Source organism: Mobula hypostoma, chromosome 6, assembly GCF_963921235.1.
Source record: "Mobula hypostoma chromosome 6, sMobHyp1.1, whole genome shotgun sequence".
Taxonomy (NCBI): Eukaryota; Metazoa; Chordata; class Chondrichthyes; order Myliobatiformes; family Myliobatidae; genus Mobula; species Mobula hypostoma.
The window spans coordinates 127,149,946-127,169,997 of NC_086102.1; positions in this window are offsets into that span (position 1 = coordinate 127,149,946).

The following is a 20,052-nucleotide window of genomic DNA, read 5'->3' on the forward strand; positions in this document are numbered from 1 at the left end:
CCTGGTGGCAACAGAGATACAGATTGGGAGGCAGATTTTGGAAAGGTGCAAAAATAACAGGGTTGTTATCATGGGTGACTATAACTTCCCTAATATTGATTGGCACCTGATTAGTTCCAAGGGTTTAGATGGGGCAGAGTTTGTTAAGTGTGTCCAGGATGGATTCCTGTCACAGTATGTGGACAGGCCAACCAGGGGGAATGCCATACTAGATCTAATACTAGGTAATGAACCGGGTCAGGTCACAGTTCTCTCAGTGGGTGAGCATCTGGGGGACAGTGTCCTCCGCTCCCTGGCCTTTAGCATTAACATGGAAAAGGATAGAATCAGAGAGGACAGGAAAATTTTTAATTGGAGAAAGGCTATAAGGCTAGAACTTGCGGGTGTGAATTGGGATGATGTTTTTGCAGGGAAATGTACTATGGACATGTGGTTGATGTTTAGAGATCTCTTACGGGATGTTAGGGATAAATTTGTCCCGGTGAGGAACATAAAGAATGGTAGGGTGAAGGAACCATGGGTGACAAGTGAGGTGGAAAATCTAGTCAGGTGGAAGAAGGCAGCATACATGAGGTTTAGGAAGCAAGGATCAGATGGGTCTATTGAGGAATATAGGGAAGCAAGAAAGGAGCTTAAGAAGGGGCTGAGAAGAGCAAGAAGGGGGCATGAGAAGGCCTTGGTGAGTAGGGTAAAGGAAAACCCCAAGGCATTCTTCAATTATGTGAAGTAAAAAAGGATGACAGGAGTGAAGGTAGGACCGATTAGAGATAAAGGTGGGAAGATATGGCTGGAGGCTGTGGAAGTGAGCGAGGTCCTCAATGAATACTTCTCTTCGGTATTCACCAGTGAGAGGGAACTTGATGATGGTGAGGACAATATGAGTGAGGTTGATGTTCTGGAGCATGTTGATATTAAGGGAGAGGAGGTGTCGGAGTTGTTAAAATACATTAGGACAGATAAGTCCCCGGAGTCTGATGGAATATTCCCCAGACTGCTCCACGAGGCGAGAGAAGAGATTTCTGAGCCTCTGGCTAGGATCTTTATGTCCTTGTTGTCCACAGGAATGGTACCGGAGGATTGGAGGGAGGTGAATATTGTCCCCTTGTTCAAAAAAGGTAGTAAGGATAGTCCGGGTAATTATAGACCAGTGAGCCTTACGTCTGTGGTGGGAAAGCTGTTGGAAAAGATTCTTAGAGATAGGATCTATGGGCATTTAGAGAATCATGGTCTGATCAGGAACAGTCAGCATGGCTTTGTGAAGGGCATATCGTGTCTAACAAGACTGATAGAGTTCTTTGAGGAGGTGACCAGGCATATAGATGAGGGTAGTGCAGTGGATGTGATCTATATGGATTTTAGTAAGGCATTTGACAAGGTTCCATATGGTAGGCTTATTCAGAAAGTTAGAAGGCATGGGATCCAGGGAAGTTTGGCCAGGTGGACTCAGAGTTGGCTTGACTACAAAAGGCAGAGGGTGGTGGTGGAGGGAGTACATTCAGATTGGAGGATTGTGACTAGTGGTGTCCCACAAGGATCTGTTCTGGGACCTCTACTTTTCGTGATTTTTATTAACGACCTGGATGCGGGGGTAGAAGGGTGGGTTGGCAAGTTTGCAGATGACACAAAGGTTGGTGGTGTTGTAGATAGTGTAGAGGATTGTCAAAGATTGCAGGGGGACATTGATAGGATGCAGAAGTGGGCTGAGAAGTGGCAGATGTTCAACCTGGAGAAGTGTGAGGTGGTACACTTTGGAAGGACAAACTCCAAGGTAGAGTACAAAGTAAATAGCAGGATACTTGGTAGTGTGGAGGAGCAGAGGGATCTGGGGGTACATGTCCACAGATCCCTGAAAGTTGCCTCACAGGTGGATAGGGTAGTTAAGAATGCTTATGGGGTGTTAGCTTTCATAAGTCGAGGGATAGAGTTTAAGAGTCGCGATGTAATGATGCAGCTCTATAAAAGCAACAGGAATTCTGCAGATACTGGAAATTCAAGCAACACACATAAAAGTTGCTGGTGAACGCAGCAGGCCAGGCAGCATCTCTAGGAAGAGGTGCAGTCGACGTTTCAGGCCGAGAACCTTTGTCAGGACTAACTGAAGGAAGAGTGAGTAAGGGATTTGAAAGTTGGAGGGGGAGGGGGAGATGCAAAATGATAGGAGAAGACAGGAGGGGGAGGGATGGAGCCAAGAGCTGGACAGGTGATAGGCTAAAGGGATACGAGAGGATCATGGGACAGGAGGTCCGGGGAGAAAGACAAGGAGGTGGGGGGACCCAGCTCTATAAAACTCTGGTTAGGCCACACTTGGAGTACTGTGTCCAGTTCTGGTCACCTCACTATAGGAAGGATGTGGAAGCATTGGAAAGGGTACAGAGGAAATCTACCAGGATGCTGCCTGGTTTAGAAAGTATGCATTATGATCAGAGATTAAGGGAGCTAGGGCTTTACTCTTTGGAGAGAAGGAGGATGAGAGGAGACATGATAGAGGTGTACAAGATAATAAGAGGAATAGATAGAGTGGATAGCCAGCGCCTCTTCCCCAGGGCACCACTGCTCAATACAAGAGGACATGGCTTTAAGATAAGGGGTGGGAAGTTCAAGGGGGATATTAGAGGAAGGTTTTTTACTCAGAGAGTGGTTGGTGCGTGGAATGCACTGCCTGAGTCAGTGGTGGAGACAGATACACTAGTGAAGTTTAAGAGACTACTAGACAGGTATATGGAGGAATTTAAGGTGGGGGTTTATATGGGAGGCAGGGTTTGAGGGTCAGCACAACATTGTGGACCAAAGGGCCTGTACTGTGCTGTACTATTCTATGTTCTATGTTCTTCCCGTAAACCATTAGATTTCTGAACAGTCCAGGAACCCATGAACACTACTTCATTTTTCATCTTCTGCACTATTTATTTATTTTGTAACATAGTAAGTCCGTGCCTTGCACTGTACTGCTGCCATAAAACAACAGATTTTGTGACTTTTTTGTTAATGATAATAAAGCTGATTTCAGAGGTTAGATACAAAGCAGAGTGGATTCATCCTGGGAAGAAACTGGTAGCATGGTGACACAATGAGTAATGTTACTGCTTTACGGTTTCAGCAGACCATAGCACAGTCTGTTTGGATTTTCCACATTCTCCCTATGACTACTCCTTTTCCTCTGGCTGCTCCAGTTACCTTCCACATTCCAAAAGCGTGAGGGTTGGTAGGTAAATTAGTGACTTAGGGTGTGAGTGGGTGGTGGAATCTATGGGGAGAGTTGATGAGAATACTGGAAGAATAGAATGGGATGAGTGCAGATTGATGATGATAGTCCACATGAACTCAGTGGGCTCTGTATCACGATTTTATGTAACCTTTCAATCTAACCTCTCATCTGAAAGAGGGAATGAGAAAATGCAACACGCTCTCAATGACTCTCTGTGAGAGTATAAGCCAGAATCTTCAGAGGCTTCTCAGCAGTGAAGACTTGAAACTACAACATTCTGAGGCAAGTGTCCTTCCTAATGCAGCTGTAGCTCACTCGGTGTGTATCAATGAGAACAGGTTCAGTATAAGCTGTGTTACCAAGCTAACTCCACCGCCACCACCCCTACACTGAGTAGCACGGTGCAATGCATTTTAGAAGTTCACATCCAAAGAATGGCAACTTGAAGCACTGTAGAGCAATTATCATCAGTGAAACATCCGCATCCACTAGACGTCTTGAGGTCATGTGAGGCAGTGAGAGAGAATAGGGTTAATTTCTCCTACAAAATGAAAGACGTGTAAAATTCCTCTTTAGTGACACACACAGTGTACAAACCTTGCCTTTGAGTTTTGCATTGACTGAATCCTTGGACTTCACACTAGCAAACCCTTCTTGGAAGGAATTTCAGTGAGGGACAGGAATGTCACTATCTCCAGTTCTATGAGAAGTTAAAGCCAACACTGGGCTAAAGACCAATATCAACCAGTTGGAAGTCCAGTCCTGATGAAGGTTCTCAATCCGAAATATCGACACACATTCTGCCCCCACTGAAATTGCCTGACCCACTGAGTTCTTCCAGCACTCTGTTATTTTTTTGCTGCTCCAGATTTCACCATCTGCAGTATTGCCTTTGCTCTGTCAGTAAAAAGGTAAAATTAGATGTAAATTCAGGAACTCAGATGTTAATGGCTGTTGATTGTCCCACACATAACATTGGCAATGATTCAGAAGTAATTCTGAGTCTTTTGGCACTCAGCTAGTGCATGAATCAACAGTGAACTTGAAGCATTTACAGCCATTTCCTTTATGCCCTTCAACTTAAAAGGTAGCAGCAGGGAGTGGGTGGAGATAGAGGGTAAGGAAGAAGGAACACAATTATCTATATAGAGGAGCTAGGCGTAATTGAAGAGGCTGCATTACAAAAAGTCTTTAAGCTAAGGGAACATAATTAACATAAAATCTGTTTAACTGACAACTGTACAAAACTAATTTTAGCTGATTTTCAGTCTAATAAAGCCTTTGTCTTATTCCTCTGCTGATAAAATAAATATAATAAAGGCATCCGTTAGTCTTGCGAGACCATGGATCTGCGCCTGGAAAGTCTTCACTCTCCAGGGCGCAGGCCTGGGCAAGGTTGTATGGAAGACCAGCAGTTGCCCATGCTGCAAATCTCCCCTCTCCACGACACAAATGTTGTCCAAGGGAGGGGCATTAGGACCCATATAGCTTGGCACCAGTGTCGTCGCAGAGTAATGTGTGATTAAGTGCCTTGTTCAAGGACACAACACGTTGCCTTGGCTGGGGCTCGAACTCATGACCTTCAGGTAGCTAGTCCACTTGGCCACTTACTCACTTGTTTATACAGTGTGTAAACACCTGAGGTAGGATCTCAGTCTGAGGTACCATTTAAAAGGCAACACCTTCAACAGTGCTGCTTTGTTTGATAAGCTTAGATTTTGTGGCCTCATCATAACAGTAGAGGAGGCCGTGAAGAGACCTGTTGGAATGGGAGTGGGGATTGGAATTAAAGTGTTGGCCACCAGGAAATCCTGCTTCTTGCGGATGGAGCAAAGGTGTCTAACAAAGCAATCCCCCAGTCTACGTCAGACCTCAGCAATGTAGAGGAGGCCACACTGCATCCAGCTGCAGCTTGTAACACTCCACATTAAGGAACTGGAGCTGAAACTGGATGGAATCGGGATCATTCGGGAGGCTGAGGGGGTGATAGGACATACAGAGAGGTAGTTACACCCAAGGTGCAGGACACAGGAAACTGTATGATGGTCAAGAAGGGGAAAGGGGTTAAATAGCCAATGAGGTGTAACCCTGTAGCCATCCCCCTTACCAACAGGTATACTACTTTGGATACGGTTGGGGGAGGATGACCTAGCAGAGGAAAGTCACAGATCTCTGGCACTAAATCTGATTGTGATTCAGAAGGGAAAGGGGGAGAAGAAGTGAGCTGTAGTGATACGGGATTTGTTAGGCAGGGGGTTCTATGGACTCGATTGAGATTCTTGGATGGTATGTTGCCACTAGGGTCCGGGACATCTTGGATAGAGTCATCAGCATTCTTAAGTAAGAGGGTGAACAGCTAGGTAGCAATGACATAGATAGGAATAGTGACAAGGTTTTGCAAAGGGAGTTCAGGGGTTTGGTGCTAAGTTAAAGGGAAGGACCTCCAGTGTTGTGATCTCAGGATTGATACTCATGCCACGTGTTAGTGAGGCCAGAAATAGTAAGATTTTACAGTTTAACATGTGGCTAAGGAGGTGGTATAGGAGGGAGGGCATCAAATTTTCGGATCTTTGGGTTCTCATCCAGGGAAGGTGGGATCTGTATGGAAGAGACAGTTTGCACATCAACTGGAAGGGGACTAATATCCTAGCGAGGAGGTTTGCTAATGCTGCATGCTGAAGTTTAAACTAGAGTTGTAGGTGGATAGCAACCAGAGTGCCAGAACAGATAGCAGAGAGGTTGTGGAGACAGATGTTGGTAAAACCTCAGACAAAGTCAGGAATCAAAGGGTTGAGCATGGTGAGACCAGTGTCCTGAGCTGCATATATTTCAATGCAAAAAGTATTGTAGGATAGGCAGATGAGCTCAGGACATGAATCAACACCTGGAATTATGATATTGTAGCCATTGGTGAGACTTGGTTGCAGGAGGGGCAGGATTGACAGCTCAATATTTTGGGGTTCTGTTGTTTTAGATGCAACAGAGCAGGAGGGATTCAAGGAGGAAGGGTAGCATTACTAGGCAGCGGAAATGTCACAGCAGTGCTCAGTCAGGGCAGACAGGAAAACTCACCTAGTGAAGTGTTATGGGTGGAACAGAAATAAAAAAGGTATGACCACGTTTATGGGGCTATATTATAGATCACTCAACAATCCTAGGGATTTAGAGGAACAAGTCTGTAAAGAGATTGCAGACTGTTGCAAGAAACATAAGGTTATTATAATAGATGATTTTAACCTTCCACATATTGACTGGGAATCCCATACTGCAAAAGGACTAAATGGGATAAAGTTTGTCAAATGTGTTCAGGAAAGTTTCCTTAATCAATACGTAGAGGTCCCACTGAGAGAGTGTGCAATACTTGATCTGCTCTTAGGGAATGAGACAAGGCAGGTGACAGAAATTGGTTGTGTAAGGGAACACTTTACATATAGTGATCACAATGCTATTAGTTTCAAAGTAAATATGCAAAAAGATAGGTCTGGTTGCAGGTTGAGAGTCTAAATTGTGGAAAGGCCAATTTTGATTGTATCAGAAATGATCTGGCAAGTGTGGATTGGAATTGGCTGTTTTCTGGCAAAGGTGTACTTGGTAAGTGGGAGGCCTTCAAAAGTGAAATTTTGAGAGTACAAAGCTTGTATGTGCCTGTCAGAATAAAAGGTAACAATAATAGGTGTAGGGAAACTTGGTTTTCAAGAGATATTGAGGCCCTGATTAAGAAGAAGGGGGTGCATACCAGGTATAGGCAGGTAGGAACAAATGAGGTGCTTATGGAATATAAGAAATGCAAGAGAATACTTAAGAAGGAAAATAGGAGAGCTAAAAGAAGGTATGAGGTTGTTCTTGCAGACAAGGTGAAGGAAAATCCTCAGGGATTCTAAAGATATGTTAAGAGCAAAAGGATTGCAAGGGACACAATTGGTCCTCTGGAAGATCAGATTGGTAATCTATGTGTGGAGCCAAAGGTGATGAAGGAAATCTTGAATGAATTTTTTGCATCTGTACTTACTCAGGAGACGGACACAAAGTCTATAGATATGAGGCAAAACAATATTGATTTCATGGACCCTCTGATTACAGAGGAGGAGGTGTTTGCTGTCTTGAGGCAAACCAGGGTGGATAAATCCCCAGGGCCTGACAATGTGTTCGCTCGGACACTGCAGGGATGTTTAAATCATCCTTAGTGAAAGGAGAGGTACCAGAGGATTGGAGGATAGCCATTGTGGTTCTGCAGTTTAAGAAAGGCTCTAAAAATAAACAGGAAATTATAGGCCAGCAAGACTGACACCAGCAGTGTGAAAGATACTGGAAGGTATTCTAAGGGACCGGATATATAAGTATTTGGATAGACATAGAATGATTAACGATAGTCAGCATGACTTCATGCATGGTAGGTCATGTCTAACCAATCTTATAGAGTTTTTCAGGGAAGTTAGCAGGAAAGTGGATGAAGGCAAAACAGTGAATATTGTCAACATGGACTTTAGTAAGGCATTTGACAAGGTCCTGCATGGGAGGATGGCCAAGAAGGTTCAGTCGCTTGGCATTCAAGATGATGTAGTAAATTAGATTAGATATTTGTTTTGTGGGTGAAGCCAGAGAGTGGTAGTAGATGGTTGCCTCTCTGACTGGAGCCCTGTGACTAGTGGAGTGCCACAGGGATTAGTGCTGGGTCAATTGTTTGTCATCTATATCAATACTGTAATATGGATAATAATGTGGTTAATTGGTTCAGCAAATTTGAGGATGACACCAAGATTGGGGTGTAGTGAACAGAGAGGAAGGGTAAACACGAGGAATTCTACAGATGCTGGAAATTCAAGCAACACACATCAAAGTTGCTGGTGAACGCAGCAGGCCAGGCAGCATCTCTAGGAAGAGGTACAGTTGACGTTTTGGGCCGATACCTTTCATCAGGACTAACTGAAGGAAGAGCTAGTAAGAGATTTGAAAGTGGGAGGGGGAGGGGGAGATCCAAAATGATAGGAGAAGACAAGAGGGGGAGGAATGGAGCCAAGAGCTGGACAGTTGATTGGCAAAAGGGATATGAGAGGATCATGGGACAGGAGGCCCAGGGAGAAGGAAAAGGGGGAGGGGGGGAGAAACTCAGAGGATGGGCAAGGGGTATAGTCAGAGGGACAGAGGGAGTAAAAGGAGAGAGAGAGAAAGAATGTGTGTATATAAATAAATAACGGATGGGGTACGAGGGGGAGGTGGGGCATTAGCAGAAGTTAGAGAAGTCAATGTTCATGCCATCAGGTTGGAGGCTACCCAGACGGAATATAAGGTGTTGTTCTTCCAACCTGAGTGTGGCTTCATCTTTACAGTAGAGGAAGCCGTGGATAGACATGTCAGAATGGGAATGGGATGTGGAATTAAAATTTGTGGCCACTGGGAGATCCTGCTTTCTCCGGCGGTCAGAGCGTAGGTGTTCAGCAGAACAATCTCCCAGGAAGGGTATCATAGTTTGTAGTGCGATCTGGACCAGATGGAAAAATGAGCTGAAAGTTGGCAGACGAAACTTAATGCGACAAGTGTGAGGTATTGCACTTCAGTAGGACCAGTCAGGGCAGGTCTCATTCAGTGAATGAGAAGTACAGTAGAACAAAGGATCTGGTAATATGGGTCATAATTCTTTGAAGGTGGCGTCATAAGTAGGTAAGGTCATAAGGAAAGCTTTTAGCACCTTGGCCTTCATAAGTCAAAGTACTGAATACAGGAGATGTAATGTTATGCTGAAGTTGTTAGTGAGACCTAATTTGGAGTATTGTGTGCAGTTTTGCTCACCTACCCACAGAAAGATATAAATAAGATTGGAAGAGTACAGAGGAAATTTACAAGATTGTTGCTGGGTCTTGAGGATCTGAGTTATAAGGAAAGATTGAATAGGTTAGGACTTAATTCCTTAGAATGTAGAAGATGAGAGGAGATTTGATAGACATATATAAAATTATGAGGGTATAAAATAGAATAAATACAAGCAGGCTTTTCCCACTGAGGTTGGGTGGGACTACAAGCAGAGGTCATAGGTTAAGCGTGAAAGAAGAAAAGTTTAAGGGGAACGTAAGAAGAATCTTCTTCACTTAGATGGCCGTGAAAGTGGAACAAGCTGCCAGCGCAAATGGTGCATATGAGCTCAATGTCAACATTTAAGTGAAGTTTGGATAGATACATGGATGGTACAGGTATGGAGAGCTATGGTCCCAGTGCAGGTTGATGGGAGTAAGCAGTTTAAATGGTTCAGCATAGACAAAGGGCCCATGACTCTATTCAGAGCACCGGATACAGAAGACATCCCCAACAGATTTGCAGATGATGTGTTGCCTCACCTGGAATGACAGTTTGGAGCCCTGAATGGAGGTGACTGGGCAGCTGTCGCACTTCTTTCACTTGCAGGGATAAGTGCCAAGAGAGAGATCAGTGGAGAGAGATGAATGGACAAGGAAGTCACAGTCAGCACAATCCCAGCGTGGAGCAGAGAGTGCGGGTGGGGGGTGGGCGGGGTTTACTGGTGGTAAAGATGTGTTTGAGAGTAGTGCCCCCTTGAAGGTGGCAGAAGTTGCAGAGAACGATGGGCTGGACATGGAGGCTCTTAGAATATGGGAAACGTCTTTTTGTCTACATACGAGTAGAGCAGCCACATAAACTCAGTCCTTCCATAAAGAGTGACTGCCAACCTGGGTCCGAACACAGCTGATCTGGGACCGAACATGCCGATCTGGCTGCTGATCCCCTCTGCATTCAGCTCGATGCTTCAATCTTCCTCGCCACTTTGAGATGGAGTCATTCATGGCACTGCGTCTCATCTCTAGTCTTTTCCACGAGTCAGCTTGTGTTCTTGGTAATTCTCCAAACTGTACGTCATCAGCTGCAACAGTTTCTGTAACACAATCAAGACAAAAAGAACAAACAGAAGGCATAGAAACAGTGTAATAATTGGAGAAATTTGCTATCTGGAAGATGTCCCCTGAGGAATTGTTGTTCGCTGGCATCATCTTAACCAGAAGCAGCACCAATAGAGTCGTCAATGTAGGGCAGAAAGAGTTGGAAAGCATTACCGAAGAAGCCTTGGCAAATGCATTGTTCCACATACCAATGAAAAGGCAGGCATAGCTGGGGCCAATGCAGCTGCCAATGGCTACACCTTTGGTTTTGAGAAAGAGGGAGGAGCCGAAAGAGAAATTTTTGAGTACAAGGGCCAGTTCCGCCAGACGGAGGAGGGTAGTCATTGAGGAGCACTGGTTAGGTCTGTTGTTGAGAAAGAAGCAGAGAGCTTTAAAGCCTTCTGGATAGGGAGATAGGGGTGTATAGGGACTGGGCATCCATGGTGAAAATGAGGCAATCAGGGTCAAGGAATTGAAAGTTGTTGAAGCGATCAGGAGAATGTGAAGTGTAGGTGGGAAGGGACTGAACCAAGGAGGACAAAATGTGTCAAGGTATGCAGACATGATTTCAGTGGGGCAGGAGCATAGAGATACAATGGGCCTACCAGGACAGTCAGGTTTGTGGTGGATCTGGGTTGGAGACAGAAACGAGCAGTACAGGCGTAGGGAACTATGAGTTTGGTGGCAGTGGATGGGAAATCTCCGGAGTTGATGAGGTGGATGATGGTGCCTCTTGGACCTGAGTGGCGTCCTTCTTAAGGAGTAAGTAAGTGGAGGCGTCTAAGAGCTGCCACCTGGCCTTACCATGGTCAAGGTCAGATGACAACAGCAGCCCCCACTGTCTGCAGATTTGATAGTTCGGGATTGGTGCAGAGAGAGTGGAGGACAGTGCATTCAGAGGGGATAAAGTTTGAGTAGGAAAGAGGAGTGCTTAGGTTGTTGTCTCATTGGCAATTAGAGATGAAAAAATGCAGAGCAGGGAGAAGACCAGAATGAGGTGTCCAAGAAGAGGAGGACAGTTGGAGACGGGAACAGGATTTATTGGTGTGAGCTGGGGAATCCTTGCCAAGGATGTAGGCATGGAGGCAACAGAAGAAGAGCTCCGTGTTGTGGTGGGTACAGCACTCACTGAGGTGTGTATGAGGGGGAACAAAGGTAAGGCCCTTGACAGAACCTGCTGCCTCTGAGAGCAGAAAGTCAGAAGTGATGTTGAATACACGGCAGGGATTAGAGCTGGGACTGGAGGGGGGAAGAAGGAGCAAGGATTGTGCTGGGCGACCACTGGTGCTCAAAGGAAGGTGCTAACTGCTATGCTACTGTGTCACCCATAGAGAGTCATACAGTCAGAAAGCATGGAATCACATAATTAGGCTCATTGAATTGATGCTGACCAAGATTGCAACAGTCCTATTTTTTTTATATTCACCCCACATTCTTTTTAACTCCTGCAGATCCTACCACCCAAACTGGGGGCAATTTACAGCAGCCAAGTAATTCACTAAGCTGCATGTTTTGGGGATGTGAGAAACCAGAGGATCCAGAGTAAACCTGTGTGGTCACAGGGGAATGTGCAAACCCTACACATTCAGCACGAAGTCAGAATTGAACCCAGCTCACTGATGCTGTGAGACAGCATTTCCACTAACTGTGCCATTTTTCTATTTAACTTCTGATGGAGTGCAAAGGCATGTTTATTGACATACAGTAGTTCTGGGTGGCCTTGGTTCCGGACTGGGGGTGACGTGGGTTGAAAAGTTTACCATTAGCCCTGGAGATTAGCCCCTCTCCAGGAGGAAGACCATTGGGTGTGAGGTGTTATAGCCAGAAAAATTGAGTGATATAGTGATCATGCAGCCTCACCTGTAATAATCCCTTTTCGTTAGGGTCCTGCTTGCCTGTTACAATGAAGCAAATTAAGATGGAAAGAAGAATTTCTATCCCTCCTGACAAACAAGAGCCTAAAGGCTTTAGTGAGGTAGAAAATGGCCCTGCATTTCTCCTTAAGACTAGACACGGCAAAGATCATGCCCAAGGTGTATCCCAATGGATGGAATCCACATTATGATTCAGGGAAAAGCTCCTCAACCACTGGGGGGAGGCAGCTGAGGAGAACCTGATTTAGTCACGGGCCTTTTTGAATTTTTTGAGGATGTGACTAAGCACATTGATGAGGGTAGAGCCGTAGATGTAGTGTATACGGATTTCAGCAAGGCACTTGATAAGGTACCCCATGCAAAGCTTATTGAGAAAGTAAGGAGGCATGGGATCCGAGGGGACATTACTTTGTGGATCCAGAACTGGCTTGCCCACGGAAGGCAAAGAGTGGTTGTAGACGGGTCATATTCTGCATGGAGGCCGGTGACCAGTGGTGTGCCTCAGGGATCTGTTCTGGGACCCCGACTCTTTGTGATTTTTATAAATGACTTGGATGAGGAAGTGGAGGGATGGGTTAGTAAATTTGCTGATGACACAAAGGTTGGGGGTGTTGTGGACAGTGTGGAGGACTGTCAGAGGTTACAGCAGGACATTGATAGGATGCAAAACTGGTCTGAGAAGTGGCAGATGGAGTTCAACCCAGATAAGTGTGAGGTGGTTCATTTTGGTAGGTTAAATATGATGGCAGAATATAGCATTAATGGCAAGACTCTTGGCAGTGTGGAGGATCTTGGGGTCAGAGTCCATAGGACACTCAAAGCTGCTATACAGGTTGGCTCTGTGGTTAAGAAGGCATACAGAGCATTGGCCTTCATCAGTCGTGAGACTGAGTTTAAGAGCCAAGAGGTAATGTTGCAGCTATATAGAACCCTGGTCAGACCCCACTTGGAGTGCTTGCTCAATTCTGATCGCCTCAGTACAGGAAGGACGTGAAAACCATAAAGAAGGTGCAGAGGAGATTTACAAGGATGTTGCCTGGATTGGGAAGTATGCCTTATGAGAATAGGTTGAGTGAACTTGGCCTTTTCTCCTTGGAACGATGGAGGATGAGAGGTGACCTGATAGAGGTGTACAAGATAATGAGAGGCATTGATCGTGTGGATAGTCAGAGGCTTTTTCCCAGGGCTGAAATGGCTGGCATGAGAGGGCATAGTTTTAAGGTGCTTGGAAGTAGGAACAGAGTCGATGTCAGGGGTTTTACGCAGAGAACAGTGAGTGTGTGAAATGGGCTGCTGGTGGCAGCGGTGAAGGCAGAAACAATAGGGTCTTTTAAGAGACTCCTGGATAGATACATGGAGCTTAGAAAGATAGAGGGCTATGGGTAAGCCTAGGTAGTTCTAAGGTAAGGACATGTTTGGCACAGCTTTGTGGGCCACAGGAGCTGTATTGTGTTGTAGGTTTTCTATGTTTCTATCCCTGTCAGTGGCTTTTCCCACAGCAGCTGCAGGGAGACTCCTCCATAGTTATCAGGGAAGGACCTGTCTCCGTCCTCAGGCATGGTCATGATAATGGCATCTCTGAGATCTCCTGATAATATGCTCCACTTCGCTGACATGTCTGATGAGGTAGTGGTGACTGAGGCTCCTCAGCACTGAGCTTCAGAACTTCAGCAGGATACTGTATCTTCCCAGAACCTACTGCTTCTCTCTTGATATGTAGCCTTTGATTTTTGTTTCGAAGAAAAATTTATTATCAGAGTACGTACGTGTCACCACCTACAACTCTGAGATTCTTTTTCTGCGGGTATACTTAGCAAATCTATAGAACAGTAACTGTAAACTGTAAACATCAGGAACTGTTAACTGTAAACAAATTGTGCAAATGCAGACATAAATAAATAGCAATAAATAATGGACATGAAATAACAATATAACAATGTCCTTCATCCCCTTTTGTTCAAGAGCCTGGTGGTTGAGAGGTGGTAACTGTTCTCGAACCTGGTGGTGCAAGCCCTGAAGCACTGGTTCCTTCTACCTGATGGCAGCAGTGAGAAAGGAATATGGCCTGTGTGGCGAGGATCTTTGATGATGGATGCTGCTTTTTTATGGCAACGTTTCCTAGTTGAGCTCAATGGTTAGGAGGATTTACTCATGATGTACTAGGCCAATTCCACTCCCTTTTGTAAGATTTTCCACTCAAAGGCATTGGTGTTCCTATACTAAGCCATAATGCAGCCAGTCAGAACAATTCTATAGAAGTTTGCCAAGGTTTTCAATAACATGCCGATCTTCTGCAGACTCCTGTGGTGCTTTCTTCACAATTCTATTTATATGATGGGTCCAGGACAGGTCCTCTGAGATAATGGCACCCCAGAATTTAAAGTTACTGACCCTCTCCACCTCTGACCCGCCGATGATTACTGGCTCATGGACCTCTGGTTTCCCTCTCCTGAAGTCTACAATCAGTTCCTTGGTCTTCTTGTCAATGAGTGAGAGGTTGTTGTTATTACACCACCCAGCCAAGTTTTTAATGTCCCTCCTTTATTCTGATTCATCATCCCCTTTGATACAGTGGTGTCATCAACAAACCTGTATATGGTGTTGGAGCTGTACTTAGCCACACAGTCAAAGGTGTAAAGTGCTGCTCTTGAGTGGCTGTGAGGCTGAGCCAGTTAGACAGATGTGGGGTGAAATCAAGGGTATTCACAATGGAGCATGTTTTCGAGGTGTCCCTTCCAGCTGGCCTGACGTGCTCTTTGTGTTCATCCATCATCACTATCGCAACACTTATTATCCCTTCACAAACAAGGGAAAATGTGCAGATGCTGGAAATCTAATCAACACACACAAAATGCTGGAGAAACTCAGCAGGCCAGGCAACATCTATGGAAAAAAGTGCAGTCGACGTTTCAGGCCGAGACCCTTCCAGTACTGCCAAAGGAGCTCGGCCTGAAATGTCAACTATACTTCTTTCAATAGACGCTGACTGGCCTGCTGAGTTCCTCCAGCATTTTGTGTGTGTGTGTTACTTATTGTCCCATTGCTGTTTATCTGCACATTTCCTTATGGATTTCTATCATTCTCTCATTAGACCTTTTAGAGCAGAAATGTACATTTTAAAAGCTATGCAACACTGCTGGACAGCATGAAGTCCAAAGGCGCTATATAAAGGCAGATATTTATACATTGCAATTTTCCTCTTTAATACTGTGCTGAAAGTGAAAATTAGATGAGACAACATTATATGAATTCAATAAAAGCAATCTAATTATGAGCAATTGCGTTGCACTGGAGGAGGTGAGATGACAAAAGTTGAAGAATCACACACAATTCACTCAAAGGCCTGTTCAGAGCTGTTCATTTTCAGAAAGGCAGAAGTGAACTATCTCGCCTCTGAATGTGTCTGCTGCCATAAAAATAGCCTTGGCACCTGTTAAGTATTGGCATTGAAGATAAAAACTAATTGGGCCTAATTATTGCTTGAAACTCCTCATAATAGGAGCTTTCTTCCCTTCTACACTTACAACTTTAGAGGCCAATTTCTTCTCTCACCCCTACTCTCCCATCATAACATCGCCATACTTACCCACTCCAGTTCCATTTATATCCAACACATGAAAAACACCAGAGGAAAAATATCTCTGGTCGTTGAGCTGAAGGGCTTGTTTCCTGCCGCATGTCTTCATGACTCTACTTCACTTCAAGTTCAAATTTTACATCTGCACAGTGCTTTGCTGTCATAGAATCTGCACTGCAGTTCAGGGAGCAACTCTTCAGCCTCTGGGAGGAGAGAAACATGGAGTCTCCAGGATTTATATTTTCTATGGATGGCCTACATTTGTGTACTTGCTCTTTGATCTGTTTCTATCTTCTTCATTCCAGTGTCAATTGCTTTCTTGTTTACCAATGATTTTGCATTTATTTTCAGTCCATATTCCGACTGTGTCTGAATGACCTCGACAGAATGTCTCACTTTGCTTTGTGCTGTTAATCAGGATTGCTTTGCCCATGCACTTCAAGTTGTTTACACCTGTCTCGAATGGGACAGAAGTTTCACTTTCCCTGCTGATCTGGCTTACTTTGTTCATTTGCAGTGAGAACATTCCACATCTTTCACTGCAAGGAGATAACTGCAACAGAAAAAATGAACTTGTGGAAAAAAGCCAATAATTTAGGTCTATAACACAAGATACTCTGCAGATGCTAAAAATCCAGACTGACACACATGAAGTGCTAGAGGAACTCAATAAATTTTTCAGCATCTATGGAAAGGAATAGAGAGTCTACATTTCAGGCTGAGACCCTTCATCAGGACTCAGAAAGATTTCATCAGTCCTTTTGAAGGGTCTCGATCCGAAATGTCCACTCTTTGTTCATTTCCATAAATCCTGTCTGACCTGTTGAGTTCCTCCAGCATTTTGTGTGCATTAATATTGGTCTAAGTGCACATTTTGAATAAAAGGAGTTCTTGCCAAACATTAGAATTCGTGATAGCACTGGGCTTCAAAAATAAATCTAGGCATTGCGGGAGTAATTTCTTCACACAGTGCAATATTTCTGCATTTCCTAATAACTAAGAGACTATAGGTATTAGGAAACATTCAAAGGGATTTCTGAAGCAATATTATTGGTCAAACGTTCAGGAGTGCTTCCACTTGTTGGGGGAGACCAATGCCTGGGACTATAATTACAAGTTAAAAACATTGTACTGGAAATGCAGTGGATTCCGGTTAATAGGGACACATCGAATCAATTACATTTTGGCCCAATTATGTATTTAAATGAAATACAGAGCAAATTAAAACATTGCTAATACTACTACTGTACTATAAGACCGTGTAGTAGTTCCTAATAGTTATCAATGGAGGAATTCATCCAGTGTACATTGCTGTATTCTCTCGATTAACTGTAAATGAACACAATCAGTGCAGACAGCTAGTACAGGTAATAGACTGCCTTCATATAATGCTCTTGACGACTATGTTCTCCAAATCTTCATTTTCATTGTAATATTCAAGATGATTATTGATACCTTCAAATTCTTTGTAGTTCCTAAATTGTTGAAGCAACAAAATCCTTTCATTTTCACTCTTGGTCGTTTCTGACATTTCCAGGCCTGCATGCTTGAAACCACACTCAGCAAAACAGTTCTGAATCGTCTTACTGATTATTTCTCTCTAACTATGAGTGACAAAAATCACTACATTTCAAACATGAACACATGCAACTGATGCTGTTTAAAAACTGTTCACTCTAAGCACTGTGTAGTGTCTAACAGCCATGGAAGTGCATGCGACTGATGTTAGTTAGAAGCTGTTTGGCAGCCATCTCCTGTCCCAATTAAGCAGCAGAGTGTCCCAAATAAACAAAGAGGATCCCACCTATTTTCTTAATTAATGTTTGTCCTCTAAGAGTCATCCCAAATAAGCAATTGCCCCAATTATCTGGAATCTACTTCATTCATCAAATCAGGCAGCATAAAGTGGAGACTGAAACAGTTTTAACATCACAGGTCTTCAGTGTGAAAAATCAAGAAGACTTCCTTTCTTTCCATGTACCAAAGACTTTTTATTTTGTTCTTTCCTCCTTGCCTCACTTTCCCTGCCTCTATACCAACTTAAAATCTGTTACTCCTGTAGCTTTTATCACTGACCTACTCCACTCCACTGATAAGTGCCTCAGCAATACATCCAGGAGCCAGTTACAGATGTTAGGCCCAGAAACCCCTTTTCGCTCTCCACAAATGCTGCCTGACATGCTGAGTACCTCCTACGTTTTCAGGTTTTACTTTAGATTTCTAATTTATTTGTTTGCTGTTATATACTATTTTGAATCACCACAGGATGTTGCAAAGTGCCTCTGGAGAGTAGTCACTATTGTAATGGAAATATAATAGCCAATTTGTGCACAGCATCTCTCAGAACAGTAGCAAAAATTGATCAGAATAATCTATTCTAAAAACTTATTGTCCTTGAAATCGTTTTTACAAATTCTTAATGGCAGTTAATTGATCTTCAAAGTTCTTGCTGGCTTCTAAATATGAGGAGCTTTGCTACAGAGTGTACGGATTCTGTGTATTTGTTTCTTTATACATCAATGTGTCATCACTTCAATATATTTTCTTTCAATGCATCAACAGTACTCACATTATTCTTTGAACAATACACCTGGGGAGGGTTTGAGAGGCTGTTACATGGCTCATACTGAGCCTTTGTGGTGGCTGCAGCAAGCTTCGGAGCATCCTCAACATGGACTGCTGCATCCCAGAATGTGCCATTCGCCTGCATTCACTTCCACAGAACATAGAATATTATAGCATAGTACAAATCCTTCGACCCACGATGTTGTGCCGACCTTTTAACCTACTCCAAGATCAATCTAACCCTTTTCTCCCACGTAGCCCTCCATTTTTCTATCATCCATGTGCCTATCTAAGAGTGTCTTGAATGTCCCTAATGTACTTACCTCTACCACCACCTCTGGCAGCATAATCCAACCACCTACCACTCTCGGTGTTAAAAAGCTACCTCTGACTTCTTCCCTTTCTTTCCTCTAAGTACCTTGAAATTATGACCACTCATAGTAGCCATTTCCACCCTAGGAAAAAGTCTCTAACTATCCACTCGTTTTATGCCTCTTTACATCTTCTACACCTCTATGAAGTTACCTTTCATCTTCCTTCACTTCAAAGAGAAAAACCCTAGCTCACTCAACCTGTTTGCATAAGATATGCTCTCCAATCCAGGGTGTATCCTGGTAAATCTCCTCTGCGTCCTCTCTAGAGCTTTCACATCCTTCTTAATGAGAAACTGGAACTGAATACAATATTCCAAGTGTATTCTAACCAGGGTTCTATAGAGCGGCAATCTTACCTCGCAGTTCTTGAACTTAATCCCCCGACTAATGAAGGCTGCCTTCTTAACAACCCTATCAACTTGCATGGAAACTTTGAGGGATCTATGGATGTGGACTGTAACATCCCTGTTCCTCCACACCACTAAACCTGCCATTAACCCAGTATTCTGCCTTCAAATTTGACCTTCCAAAGTGAACCACTTAACACTTTTCCGGGTTGAATTTCATCTACCACTTCTCTGGTCAGCTTTACATCCTGTCAATATTCCATTGTACACCCATGACAAGCTCCTACAGTGGAAGATCAAAAGGCCTTGGGTAGACCTTTCATCCAGTTGATGATCTCCCGACAGCAGTTGATATTTATCTCAGTATGTACCCCTGGGAACAACTTATAGATCACTGACTTTGTACTACACAGCTGCTTGAGGTGAACCTCAACAAGGACCACAGCATCCTGTTCCAAACTTTCTTTGCAAATGTGCAGTTCACATGTTTTCAGATTTTCTTGTTTCTGCTACCTAAAGGAAAAGAAGATGGAGTCTTTTCTCTTTGGATATGGAATAGGGGTGACCTCCTTAATGTAGCAGTGAACAGCAAACCAATTTGTGGCAGAGATCTGTACCTACAGCCTGGGATCATCCTACAAAATGGGAAGCTGCTAGTGACCGAGGTCTGACCTCATAGGCAGAGCAGATTTAAGACCATATTTAAGCTTGCAAAGCAGTACGAAACTCAGTGAAGAGAATTTAGTTTGAGTCTTGGCCCCACAAATATCAGTCTCAGTAAAATAGAGTTGTTCTACAAACATAGAAGTTGTTCATACCAGAGAGGTTAAAAATTTCACTGTAAATTAATTTTGGATGTTGTATTACTATTGAAATAATTGAGAGGGACGAGTTGCACTATGAAAAGAAATGTAAATGAAAGTCTATCCAAAACATCAGATATCTCATTTCCCAGTGAATACCAAGATGCCAATAAATGGATACAATGTTGCTTAATTGCACAAGCTAATTTTCAACCAGATAACAATCTTTTTGTAGCATTTGTGCAAAGAGGTTTTTTGGTGTAATCAATAGATTTAATGTTGTGTGATCATCTGTTGTTTCAAGGATCATTTTGTTCATCTGATTAGTAAGACATGGCCCAAGCTTAGTTTATCACCTGAAAGTTCATTCCTTATAGAGTAGATCACTCTTTCAGTAATAAGACCAATGTAGGAGCAGAATTA